At 40.8% G+C, this 14,696-nt stretch overlaps 1 protein-coding gene across 1 annotated transcript in view; it reads left to right on the top strand.

Annotated features, from left to right (window-relative positions):
- Positions 1 to 14,696, top strand: part of EPHA4 (EPH receptor A4) — a gene marked incomplete at both ends in the record, with an annotated part of 136,343 nt that overhangs the window by 65,513 nt on the left and 56,134 nt on the right. The gene's annotated exons all lie outside the window — the stretch shown is intronic.

The following is a 14,696-nucleotide window of genomic DNA, read 5'->3' as shown; positions in this document are numbered from 1 at the left end:
GTAACTTTTGCATTGTTCAGAGATTGTTTTCAACAACGTAAGAGAGGTGGCTTTTTGTGCCATTGATAAGAGACCCATGAAAATACCAAAGCAATATGTGATCCTTAACACTCTCCTAACAAGATCCTTGCATTTATTGTATCTCTCTGACTCTGAGTTAAGAGGAAACACAGTGCTGATGTTAATACCACACACTTGAGAGGCTATTTAATCTCTCCAAGCCTCAGTTTACTGATCTATAAAATGGGATTCTCACTATCTACCTGTGAGGTGGTTTTAAGAATTAAACAAGAAGGGACTTCCTGGTGGTCCAGTGGTTAAGACTCCATGCTCCCAGTGCAGGAGGTCTGGGTTCGATCCCTGATCAGGGAACTAGATCCTGCATGCTGCAACTAAAAGAGCCCACATGCCTCAACTAAAGATCCCACACGTGGCAATGAAGAGCCTGCGTGCTGCAACTAAGACCCAGAGCAGCCAAATAAATAAATAAATATTTTTAAAAAAGAAGAAGAAGAATTAAACAAGATATTTGCAAAGGTCTGGCACATGGTAGGGATATAACGAATGTTTGTTCTCTTCTTTTATCCCCAGCTGGTCACTTCCTTCCCCAAATGACCTCCACAGCAGACAGCCAGTGCATCTCACTGCCCCTCTAAAGGGATGTCTCACTTGACTACATGATTAAATTACCAGTGGCTGTACTGTACTCCAGAAGCTCTGGGGGTAGGACTGAGGCATCAGTATTTTCAAAAGTTGCCCCCATAATTCTACTGTACAGACAAGGTTGAGACCACTTCTCTACAGAGTTGAATTTTTAAGTTTTATTTTTTAATTTAGTAAATATTAACTACACAAGACTCTTTAAGACCTCTTTGAGATAGGGGTAATCTGGGAGGTGACCATATTTTGCTAACAGATAGACTAGTAAGTTAAACAAAAGAATTAGAATCTATTCTAGCCTACGGCTCTCCTTCTAGATTTCTTCCATCCTGGTGAATACAGTGGACCTGCATTGTCCAAGACGGTAGCCACGAGGCACACGTGACTGTTTTAATGGCCACATTTCAGGGCTCAATAGGCACATGTGGCTAGTGGTGACCATACTGAACAGCACTGCTATAGAATATTTCTGTGATCACAGAAAGTTCCATTGGACAGTGCGGTGGTAGATTTTTCAATAGAGAAGACAGTGGGAGTTTCTCAGAGAACCCCTTGATCAAATAACCCGGAAAATGAAGCCCTTCCCCCTCGCCCCGCCCCCAGCTTTATCGGCTTCTCCTGACAAGATGTGGGGATGGAAAGGAACATAAACATCAGGGATCCTTTCAAAGTGATTCCAGCCTCTAATCAGTTCTTCCCAGTTGGTTAAGCCAGGTGACAAACCCAATCCCCTTGTGCTGACAGCCATGATAATCAGGGACTTCTTTGTTCATTATGCTGTCTTTAACCCCAACATTCTTATGCAGCCCTGAGTTTAGTGATCGCTCACTGTGACGGCACACTAATGAAGAAATAAAACACACTCTCTGAGACTCATTCTTCTGGCCAAAGAGAGACTCTGCTCCACTGGCTTGTAAAATCAGGTTTTTGTTCACTTGGAGAACGATTAGACCCGGAATACAAGCAGCATTGGCTAATTTAGAAGGAAACACCTAAGAAGTTCTTCACACCGTCGACATTGCTGGAGAACTTCAGAGAATTTAATGGGGAATGAACTTTATCTCTAGGAGGACTTTGGATGGAGCTTCTGGTTAGGTTAGGTTAGCATAAATGCCTGTGAGTTAGATAGGCAGTTTTCAATGGAGGCATCACGTGAACATTTTCAAGAAAATAATCTGTACCTGTTAGAATAGAGAGTAAGAACAACGCTTCTTAAACATGAATGTGCGTAGAATCATGCAAAAGACACCTAGGGATTGGTAGATGTCAGGCTTGACATTCTGCATTTTTAACAAGTCCCCAGATGCTGCTGGTCTGTGGACCACTTTTAGCCATAGGAATTTAGAGCCTCCCTGATGGATCGCATGTGATGGGAGACCCTCTCTTCTGTCCTTGTCACTTTCAGGCCATTTCTTCAGCTCATTGATGACTCTAGAGAGAGATTTCAAGTGTTCTGAACATTCTCCCTTAATGGAAATCGAGTACTTCATTTGTCTCCCAGATGAAGAAAATCCAACCTGGTTTGGAGTTGCATAATCAAACACAGGCACTGTGGAGTCTCCACTGTGTTACTAGGTTACAGCCAAAGAGTGGAAATGTCAGTGTTCCCTTTAGGCACAGACATCAGTCAAGAAAGTCAACAGGGTTTTTGGAGACATTGCCAGCAAGGCAGACACGCAGGCCTCCATACATACAAGGATGCCATCTAAGCTGATTAAGGGATTTTGCTTTCATGAACCATTTCTTAGAAGAAATTTCAATGTGATTTTAAAAAAGTGGAGTATAGTTGATTTACAGTGTTTTAGGTGTGCAGCAAAGTGATTCAGTTATGTGTGTGTGTGTGTGTGTGTGTGTGTGTGTATTCCTTTTCAGATTCTTTTCCGTTAGAGGTTATTACGAGATATTGAATATAGTTTCCTGTGCTATACAGTAGGTCCCTGTTTATCTATTTTATGTATAGTAGTGTGTATCTGTTAATCCCAAATTCCCAATTTATCCCTCTCCCCTCCTTTGCCCTTTGGTAAACATAAGTTTGTTTTCTATGTCTGTGAGTCTATTTCTGTGTTATAAATAAGTTCATTTGTATCATTTTTTTAAGATTCCACATATAAGTGATATTACATGATGTTTGTCTTTCTCTGACTTACTTCACTTAGTATGATAATCTCTAGGTCCATCCATGTTGCTACAAATAGCATTTCAGTCTTTTTTATGACTGAGTAATATTCCACTGAATATATGTACCACATCTTCTTTATCCATTCATCTATGGATGGACATTTATGTTGCTTCCATATCTTGGCTACTGTGAATAGTGCTGCTGTGAACGTGGGGAGCACATATCTTTATGACTTAGAGATTTCGTCCTTTCTGGATATATGCCCAGGAGTGGGATTGCTGCATCATACAGGAGTTCTATTTTTAGTTTTTTAAGGAGCCCCCATACTGTTCTCCATAGTGGCTTCACCAATTACATTTCCCCCAACAGTGTAGGAGGGTTCTTTTTTCGCCACACCCGCTCCAGCATTTATTATTTGTAGACATTTTAGTGATGGCCATTCCGACCAGTCAGTGTGATTTTTATCAATGAAATCAATGTCCTTTAACTCTGATGATCACCAGCGCTTCTCCTCCAGATCTCTTTCCCCTTCCCTTTACCTCTCCTTGTAGTCAGGGAACGTAGTCTGGTGATCAGCAGTGCTGGGAGACCTTGAAGCCTTAGTCATTCAGTTGCTCGTTCAATGATTCTAGTCGGTGTTCTTTTCCCCCTTTGGAAGACAGAACCAGTATTACATTTAAGGTAACTTTCCAGTCCTTCATTGTGTTTCAAAATGGACTGGAAACAATGCCTTGTGAGAAAGCAGATTGGCTTTGTGTATCTGGAAAGAAAGAACTGGTTTGTTATTTTGCCTGTTCTACTTCTGAGCACCATTACGGTGCTCTGTGCTTTTCAATTGGAAATCTGTCCTTGTGCTGTTGGGTCCTCTTTGTTTAACTTGTTTGATGAAACTTATTAGAGCCTCATGATTGGGGGCACTCTGTAAATAAGAGATTATTATTTTAGATTGCCAACTTGAAGGGCCTTCACGAATCTGTCTGTAAGTAAACGGCCTTGAATAATTCAGCCAGCTATGCCAAACAAACAAAGAATGATTGATTGATACTTAGATGTGGGCTAAAATATTCCAAAATTGCAGCTTTTAAGACAATTTGTACTGGAGGAGCTCAGTGCTAATGAGGGCAAATTTACCAAGACCTGTGACGAAAGGTCCTGATTTGAGGAGAGCTTTCTGCAGGGTTAGGTTATCAAGAAATTGAAACAACCTAGCTCCAAACAGCAAAGCATCACTTACTTTGTCTTTACATTTGCCTTTTCTAATTGAATTTATCGCACCACTGTATTTCCTCTAGAAAATGTATTGTTTTAAAATTACCATTTCAGTTCTATTACTCAAAGCCCTCCCTTCTAATGCTTTCTGACAGTTATCCACATAATGAACCATAATGAAATGATGAGCAATCTTCAGTGGAAACCCAGTGTGGATCCCAGTGGTGCTGTGTGACTGCGTTGTTAACATTTGAATGCAAATTAAAATAACATCGTCCTTACTTGTTTCCAAGGTCAGGAGAAGAGAGAGAATTTTTTCTTTTTTTTTTTTTCCGCGGTACGCAGGCCTCTCACTGTTGTGGCCTCTTCCCGTTGCGGAGCACAGGCTCCAGACACGCAGGCTCAGCGGCCATGGCTCACGGGCCCAGCCGCTCCACAGCATGTGGGATCTTCCCGGACCGGGGCACGAACCCACGTCCCCTGCACCGGCAGGCGGACTCTCAATCACTGTGACACCAGGAAAGCCCTTTTTTCATTTTTTAAGTGCTTTAATTTTGGAAATCTCATATCCATTTTCCAACAAGCCCTTGAAGGTTCCACTGATGTTCATCTCTGCCCCAAAGGCTTACATGCTTAACAGTCCAGCTAAGGGATTTTGGAAGGGATGTCTAACAGGAGACTTTGATGTTATAAACCACAGGATAAAAGGTAGCTATCGGTTTCAAGTACACTACATTTCTTCCCCACCCAAAAGCATATTTCTTTTTGCCTTGGAACTGCAAGTAACTAATAATATAATGATGGAAGGAAGGACGTTCTGTGAAATTGATCAATGAGAGTGTAATTGGCTCTGGTGACAGACTAATTAGTGGAAGAATGAGAATAAAGGCCAAAGATTCCTAAAGTTTTGTTCACGAAAGTGTTTCAGAAGATCCATTGGTTGATCCCTAACCACTTCACATTTTATTGTCTATGTTATCAATCCTTTTTTGAGAACATACTTTTATGAAAATTCTTGAATCTAAGGTTTGGTTATTTCATGTGATTTATAAAATTTGCAATATTAGAGTGTAGTTTCATACTGCATTCCAGAGGACAAAAACTCAATTAAGACACCAACTCCCCCTTTTCCAGATCATGTGACGTAGTTTTTAAGGCAGAATATACGGTCCCACTGCCTGTTAAGCCAGCTGATAGGCCACCAAATGTGCCTGTCCTCTGGACCATGAAAACTGATCAAAACAACCAAAGCCATTTTCATGATTCAGATGCAGCCTTCCACCCATTCCATTTTTAAGCTGCATCTTTAGTTAGATCTCTAGTTCAAGGTCTGACATCAGTTAGTGAGTAAACCACATCCTTGTTTCTTCCTTTTAAGTTATCTTTCAGCCTTTTGACTGTGAATAGAAACAATTACCTCTAAAGAACCCAAGTGCATGATTCTTGTCTAAAGACAATTAAGGATATAAGGGGAAAAAAGCATCAAGTGTGCTTAATGGAAAGCACTAGACAGACCCCAGGCTGATCACTTGCCGTTTGGTAAAATTTTAAAAGTTCTAAGGTATTCAATAAAGATCAGATATCAGCTCACTGAGTTATTTTTCAAAAATGCTACTTTAACCTCAGCATTATCCTCCAACCTTATTCTAGCTTTATATAGATAAGCCGTCCGATGTGGACATCTTATCGGGATTAATAGTACAATGTGGATTCAGCCGAAACATGCATATGTTTGAGGAACACGAATGTGCGCCCACGTGAAAGACTTGACTCTTCTGCCAGCGTCATTTAGCCAGGGTATTACAATTTTTCCACCACCATGAATAATTAAGAATGGCTTGTTACCACCCGAGCCCCGTCATCTCTGGATAGCACTTTTGACACGACTCCTGGAAGTCCTACAGTGGCTGTGCGCAGCATGCTTCTGTGAAACAAGGTCAATTAGACACTTTCCTGAGATCCCCTGGGGTGAGACGTGGATGCCTTCTCTGCTATCAGCATTTTGATTTTCCTGTCATAGCTGACTCTTGCTCTACATGCCGTCTACAGCTCGGCAGAAGATGGACTGAGGGGAGAGGCCTGTTGCATAGATAGAATTGCCCCCCACCCTCCCGTGACCTTCCACCCGGGAAAGCATCTTTAACAAAAACTCCTACTCTTGAGTGGAATGTAGGAACCAGGCAGAGAGAACAGAGCACCATCTGGGAGGTAATGCCAGCGAACTTCAGCCTGAAGGGCAGGGCAGCCAGGAGAAATGTGAGAACACTCCAGCTGGGTCCACAAAGAATTCGTAGATATGCTTCATTTTTCCTTTGAATTGTCCGTATCTCTGGGAAGGGGGTCGTTTTAGCCTTTGAATCAGGCTTTCTGATCCTATCTTCGCACATATCGGCTGTGTGAATTTGGGTGAGTTGCTTCACTTTTCATATCTTAGTTTTTGGTCATCAGATTGCTTGGGGTAACAAGTACTGTTCTGACAGAGTTTATTATGGGGCTTAAATGAGATAAAGGATGAAAAAGGACTTGGCAAGAGATGAATTCACAGGCTAGCTAATTCTAAAGCAAAATACTTAGAAATTTCTTTAAAAAATTACTTTTTGTGGTCTTTCATATTGTAACTTCTTCATGGATAACTGAGAGTTAACTGTATAAAGCACTTCAGCCATAAACTAGTCATCTTAAAATAAAGAAACTCCAACTGCAATTAACCTAGTAAAGAAAAGACAGATGGTTCCTGGGTGTAGAATAGGAAAAATAGATATACCGAAAAAATAGGTGGTAGCAAACTTTCAGCAAGGAGTTACCTCTACAGGAAACCAAGAATTTTTCGTGACAGTAATAAGGGATTGATATATTGGAATGGTTCTGTTTTTTAATCATGGGCAGTTCTGCTTTGACTCTATTCGTTGTTAAACACATAAACTGCCGCTATAAAAGGTTACGCGCTGTGCATACATCTTGGAAGAGGTGTCCCAGCAGCGGTCTTCGTGTAAACTCACCCACAGCAGCAAAGTCTGAGAGAAGGCAATTAGTAGTGACACGTATATAACTGTCAGGGGGGATGCATGGGCTTTGTTTCAGAGTCAAAACTTACACACCCCAACTGTTTATTCTGCCTTATAACCTGTCTTTCAGCTGGAGAGAGATTAACAAAGGCTTATCTGAAGGGTTAGAGGGTTTTACAGCTAAGGCACTGAAGTATTATTGACAGTCCAAAAGTTGTACATGATTAATGAAGCCTTACGAAATGGAACTCAAGACCCGAGGTGCCTCTTCCTCGGAAGCTCTGTCTTGTCCTGGTTGCCTCGGCATTTTAGTAGCATGACAGTAGCGCTTCAAGAAATTGATCATTTAAGAATTATGTTTCTGCCCGTGCTCTGGGGGAATGTTTCTTCCATATCCAGAATTAATTTCATGGCACAGGCATTGAATTTTAAAATGGTGATTAAAAATCAGCTAAGTATTAAAAGTGTGTGATAGCTTTGGAAGCTGCTTTATACTTGAGCCTGGCTACTTTGGTTTCCTAGCAGCTATCTCCTAGCCCTGGTTGCAGACTTTTTTTTTTAAAGCTTTTAGCATGTAATTGCCGTTTTTTCCTCCCCCGTCACCTTTGCCTTTTGCGATGTGATATACCGAAGTGCTGTGGCTGTGATGCTTCTGAGGGGTGAGCTGGACTGGGCTTAAAGAATCATCCTTCCTTCACTTGTTCAGCAGATACTTAGTAAACATCTACTACACCTTTGGCATTTTTCTAAGGGCTGGAAGATGCTCATAAACCAGAAAAGAGAAAAGATTCCTGTTCTCATAGAGCTTCTGTTTTAATGGGAATAATAAACAAGATAATGTAAAATTCTCACAAGAAAGAAAAAACAAAGATCATGAGACAGGGTTAAAATAGAGGAAAGGGAAGAATTTCACTTTGCCGAGAGTGGTCAGGTGAGATTTGAGCTGAGACACGCCCCCCAGGGGGCGGGGGAGGCGGGGAGGGGGCTGCTCTTGAAGAAGCCAGGGGACAATTCCAGGCACAACTACCAAGTCTAAAGAATTTGAGTTTCAGGTTTCAAGTTTTACTGACAATGTGAGTTTTAAACTTGACTTATTTTGACCCTTTGGTCCTGGAGTCTGCTAGCACTTCAGTTGTTGTAAGTAACAGAAATTTCAGGTTCATGCAGCACATTTCACCTTGTGTCCATGTAGATTTAAAAACCCTTTGTCAGAACCTACTTTTAAATGCGTTTCTCAAAGCGGGTTTCCATCATTTGCTGAAATTTCAGTTACTTGCTCTAAGAATAAAGAAGTGAATTTTACCTGACTTGTGACTTTGGAATGGGGTACATAAGGTGCAATTATCCTGACCTAGACTTTCCATGGGGTGGTTTATAACAAACACCCAAGTTCACAATGGAGGTGTTTTTGACTTTGGATTGACTGTTGGCTGATCCTTTTTGAACCATTTTATTAAGCCTCCTACAGATTTCATGTGTATTTGTAAAACATCAGGTTGTCCTAAATGAGCTACTTTAAATCCTGGCATAAGCCATCAAGTATGTTTTCTAAATTACTCAGGAATTACACTTTAGTCTAATACATGGGAGGGAAGAATTACGATTTGTGGAATTACTGGAATTTTCTTTGATGCTTGGAATATTGCCCTTGTTAAATGTCACATTCATTTAATTTCTCTAGATAGTGTGTGGTTCATTTCTGAAAGCTTGTCTTTTCCCAGAGGAAAGCACATGATAGGTTAAGGAAGATCAAGATTTCTTTTATGATGTAACAGGATATGACGCGATAGTCCTTTGCTTCTGCTGTAACTTGGCTACAGTTTCTTGGGGACTTCATACTGTCAAACTCTTGTCAACTGAATGCAAGTTGACATCCCACTAGAAAATAATAATTACCCGTTGTAGCACCTTCCACCAGTACCTGCTGTGCGATACAGAAAGTCTTTCACACCCGTGAAGCAAATGGATGTTCATTAAATTTATCCACGGTGGCAAGAAATACAGAGGCCATTTCTGTCAGAGCAATGAGAAACCCAAAACATAGGCCATAATATTTTCTGTATTTTATTCCTTGCTTAATCAAAGAAAGTAGGTGTAACTCGGACTTCAGAAGCCACAGTTGTTACCTGACCTGTATAAGTGTGTAAATCAGGGGTGTGATCTCCTTAGATTAGTTCAGAGTATGCTTGAAGTCCCTAGAATTATGTGCAAAATTACGAGTCATCATCTTTATGGGAAGAGAGTGCTTCGCTCCTATCAAAGTCCCTGTAGCAGAGCTTGGGAAACTATGGTCTGAGGGTCAAATTCAGCTGCCCTTGTTTTTGCAAATGAAATTTTCTTGGGACACAGTCATATGCATTTGTTTAGGTATTGTCTTTGATTGCTTTCAAGGTACCATGCAGAGTTGAACAGTTGCTAGAGAGACCATATAGCCCATAAAGGCTAAAATATTGACTATCTGACCCTTTACAGAGGTTTGTTGAATGTTGTTCTAAAGGGTTAGTAAGTTAAGGGTTATTGCCTTTGACTTCTGGTTCTAGTAGTTAAGCTATTACCCATGCCACTAAATTATGTTAAAAATGTGAAAGGCATTCTAAACATGAGAACTTTAAAATAGTTTAGCATGCTAGCCCCATTCTTTGATGCAGGAAGAGACAACCTTAGGCTTATATGTGAATATCAAGCAGGTTTTACAAATAAAACCAAAAATGTAAAGGAAGGATATTTATTATCCCCTTAAACATACTTCAGTATTTGATTGATTTGTATTTTAAAATGTCTTAATTTTGCTCATAAAAGTAAAATTAAAACCATACTTCTATAAAGGCTAATAAGGAAAAGGCCCATGAAACCGTTAAAATTAACTGTCTTCAGAGATAAAGTTTTCCAGAGCTTCATGCCTGAAGAAATCATTCCCTGAAGTCAAGATGGAGGAAGAAAAGTCATAATAACCAATCCCAAATTAACAAAACTTCAATTGATAGAGCCCACATTCTGAATTTCCAGCCATACTGGCTGGTTGTGGAGCTAGAAAAACAAGAGAGGAAAGAGTACTTGCCCTTCCGTCCTCCTGATGCTCACATGGTCCATATTTAACTTCCTTTAGTCTCTTCCTTCCCCCTTTGATTTCCTGCCCCTTCCTTCAACTTTCCAGGAGAGTATCAAAATGAATCCGAATATTTCTTTTTCCTCCCTCCTCTAGAGCAGGTGACAAATACTGGACACAATAAATATTTGTTGAGTAATTAAATGATTCCATAGTCCCTCCTAACAGAAGAAACCACCTCTATATGATACATAGCCCTCCCTACTTGTTCCAGAGTATTTTTAAAATGTAGAAAAGAAGAACTTGAATTAAACTAGCTACTCTGAGATACTCGTTTACAGGGCTTAATGGTAATGAATCAGTATGTGAAAAGCTGGCTAGTACAGCCTTATCTCAGAGAAGCTTGTATTAATTAACAGGCTTAAAATAACATTGTAGGTAGATGGGCAGAAGATGCATTAGAGGACCTTGTTAGTTTTCCATCCAGTCATTCGTGACTCCTCAAAAGTTTATTGAGCTTGCTCTGAACTAGGAATCATAGGAGATACTGGGAAATGAGGAAGACATCAATTCTTCTCTTGAGGAGCACACAGACTGTGATAAAAACAGATATGTACTGGGTGTCTGATTAGCAAGACCCCTTTACATGTTCCAAACAGAGTAGGAAATAGAAATAATGCCCTGAAATATGGAATAATCTCATAAGCAGGATTACTGCCAGTCCTACATTGAGGCTAGTAGTGGGCAGTTTGGGAAGACATAAAACCTTATAATTCACAATGACCTGCAGCTACCTGATGTTGGTGTATGCTTGGTACATACTATGTCAATATGGAGACTAGAAAATTAACTGGTACGATTATCCCTATTAGTTATAAATCTCATATTTGAAATTGGAGACATTTAGAGGTAGGCATATTTCTGATGAGAAAGGCAAGCATTTGTCAGAAATTTAATTGTTCCTAAGTATCTAGATATGATGCTATTACCGAACCAAGCTTGGGCCTGCTCCCCTGACCTGCGGCAAAACCAATCTACTGACACAAGGTTGTGGTGAAGGAAAGTACAGCATTTATTGCCAGGCCCCAAGTGAGGAGAATGGACAGCTAATGCTCAAAAGACTGGAACTCTCTGATGACTTTCAGGGAAGGGTTTCTAAAGACAGTGTGAGGGAGAGAGTCTCAAGGTATGTGATCAGCTCATGCTCAATTCTCTGATTGGTTGATGGTGAGGTAACAGGGTGATGTTTTGGGAATCTCAGTCATGGACCTTCTGGTTCCAACTGGCCTGGGGTCTAGTGCTTGTGTCAGCATGCAGTTAGCTTCTTTTACCTGATGGGGGTTTTAGTATCTACAGAACAAGTCAAGGTTATGGTTCAGGATATTAACTGTAGCCCTTGAGGAGGAATTAAAGGTCCTTGACTTTGTTTTATGGCTAAACTATTATTATTTTGTCTCGCTTGACTGTTTTCCTTTGTTTCTGCATATTCTCACTTCCCTGATTAAATTTGCTCTTTGGAACTCAGGGAAGGCCTAGGAGGCTAAAGCTTTTCCACACACAAGAGAGAGGGGCCATGGGGATCTGTCCCCAGGAAGGCCCTACAGAGTCCTGCTGGGTTTCAATACTTTAAAAAAAGAGTTAAGTTTTTTTCCTTCTGGATGCCTTGTGTTTATTGAGAAAACTCAGTGTTACTCATGTTGCCTGTATTATTCTCTTTAGTCCTCTCTACAGGTAATTATTTTAAGATGCTGCCGTTAAGTATGACCGTTGGGCCCAGATTGACTTGGCTGTATTAAAGGCCATGCTGTTTTTTTCATTTTCTTGAGAAGAGGATACTTTCTTTTCTGAGGAAGAGATGGCCCTTCCCTAGACATGGAAACACACCTGATGTGTTTACCATCTTTTAATTGGCAAAGTTTTTTTGAAAAGGAAAAACTCAATACAACCACCATTGTGATTTTAATTTATAAAGCAAGTGTGCTTTCCCAGGTTTACGCAGAGGCCAAAATAATCCTCTACTAGGTGCACACTCCTATTATTCCTTCCCCCTACCTCAATTCTCTGGCTATAGTCCAATGTGTAAGCTGCTGCTGTGCCCCCATGTAACCATCACTCCTTATGGCAACAAAACATAACACATACGCAGTACCAGTCACCAAACCATTCCTGGAGGCAGCATTGAACTTGAACTTGCTTAGTTCTCTGTCTTCCGTTGAGCATTTGCCCCAGGGTAGATTCTTTAAGAATCACTGACCCAAGGAAGAAGGCTATTCCGCACTGCGTCTTGTTTTAATGCCAGCCCTCCATTTTGAAACCCTACAGCATCTTTGTATTTTTTTTTCACGTAGCAGCGTTATATCTCTGAGTCCTGTGACCATTTAGTTTTCTGCTCCATTTCTTCTCTGTTTAGACACTGCCATGCCCCGTCCTACATACTAATTACTGACTTTTTGCTTCTGTGCTTGATTCATTGTGTCACATTTTCCCATGTGAAAGTGGACTAGGAACCTTGGCAAGGAGGTTAATGCATTTGAGAGTCACTCTTATTTAACCCTGAAAGTCACAGCAAAATAAGAACCAGTGGCTTGACTCATTTTATGAACCAAGCTGTGGTCAACTTCAGCGACAGACTAGCAATCAATTTCACTATGATGGAAAGAAACACGTACAGAATTTGAACAGGATTGAAGATACACCTTCCCTTTTCCTATCTTTACCTCTCAAACTTTGGCTGAAGCTACGGATTTTGTTGTTATTTTACCTTTAATGTGGAAATAACCCCAGAGTGTGGGAGTTAGTACTTTGGGATTTTAGTTGGACTTTGTCACTAATTAGGTTGCGTGAACTTTCAGTATTGTCAACTCTGCTTTCTGGCTCTCAATTTCCTCATCTATAAAATAAGACTATTTAGCCAAATGATCTTTAACATCTTATCTGGCTCTAGGAGTCTGTGACTTCAAATAGCTCTAATCATTTATTCAAAAAAACATTTACTTGATCCTGTTGTTTTCCATTACTCTACTAAGGACCATAGATATAAATTTGGAATCTAAACAAGAAGGAAATTTGTGCTTCCTTTCTGAGGACCTCTGTGGGGGCAATCTTACCTTTAACACACATTTTACAGCACTGTCTTTCCTTTAAGGTTCTCAGGATGGGGACCAGGTCTTAACATTAAGAGAGAGAGGTTGTCGGTAATTAGTCTCCCAGGGAGATTGGGAGGTCCTGCTTACCTTGTTAAAATAGAGGCTTCGGGCTTCCCTGGTGGCGCAGTGGTTGAGAGTCCACCTGCCGATGCAGGGGACACGGGTTCGTGCCCCGGTCCAGGAAGATCCCAGATGCCGCGGAGCGGCTGGGCCCGTGAGCCATGACCCCGGAGCCTGCGCGTCCGGAGCCTGTGCTCCGGGAGAGGCCACATCGCTGTTGTGGGAGAGGGCACAACAGTGAGAGGCCTGCGTACCTCAAAAATAAATAAATAAATAAAGGCTTCAATTAAGTTGTATAAAGAGAAAAGGAGAGTGAATTACCCTTATTCAATATTATTACCAAAATCCTTTAGCCATTCATCACTGTGAACTAAGTAATAAATACTGAACATGACTCCTTATTCGTAAAAGTTACCTCTTCCAATTCTCTGGCAATGGCTAGTCTGGAACAGTATATTCCGTTATGGTTGACTAGGTAAAGCTTCTCCTGACCTCATGCAGGCTTCTGGTTAACCTCCTTTTTCTGGGGAACATGGACACATTTCCCTGAAAGCAGTCATTACAAATATATTAGAAGTAGAATAGAAACAATAAGCAAGAAGCCTCAGATTGTCACTGAAACTTGCTTTGGCTCTTTTCTTGGAACACCAAATTGGGAAAGAGGAAAGAAAAGAGAGAACCTTCCAATTGTTGCAGTGAGTCAATACTTTTTCCTAGAGTGCAGCAGGTATCTTTTAGACCTTTGGAATCAGCTCAGACTAGGAAAATTCCCCCTTTTCTGTTTCACCCTGATTCTTCTCCCTGAAGACAGTTTGTGTCACAACATCTTGGCATAGAGACTAATCTACAGCAAGAATCGAGATGGTTCATCGTGAGTCTGTGGTCTTATTTATTGTTACTATTTTTAAACCAACCATTTATGTTGTTTGCAATCAGTTCTGTTTCAAAACAGCCACTGCCATCAGACATATTTTGGAAACCTTTGATGTCAGTGGAAATGTGTATCATAAGAAGAGCCTGGTGCAGCCCTGGTCAGTTGAAGGACAGGACATGGGGTCTTAGGAGTCTTTGCACAATCCCTGCCCTGGAGTTGAGATTTCTCAACAACTGTACCTTCGACATCTCTGCAACCAGGTTAAACCAGTTCCTACTTAATTACCCATAAACAGCTTAACTTTCAACTGCCATGTCAGACTGAAGAGGCACATCTATACAGTGCAGTTATTTTTATTCCATATTGGTGACGCACTGTACTTAGGAATCATCATTTATCTTCAGGAGTGGTATATAACTATTAATTTACCAGAGTCCCACAACAGCCCTGGGAATTAGAAACACATTCGTATACCCATCTTTCAGATGATTAGATTAAGACTAGATAAGTTATGAGAAAAAAAGCCTGGCCACTTCAGATGGAAAGTCAGGCTTGGAGCCCATTTGATATAGAGCTG

The sequence above is a fragment of the Leucopleurus acutus genome (genome assembly GCF_964270905.1).
Source record: "Leucopleurus acutus genome assembly, chromosome: 6".
Classification (NCBI taxonomy): Eukaryota; Metazoa; Chordata; class Mammalia; order Artiodactyla; family Delphinidae; genus Leucopleurus; species Leucopleurus acutus.
The sequence above is the reverse complement of the archived record's forward strand: the minus strand, read 5'-3'. Positions and strand labels throughout refer to the sequence as shown.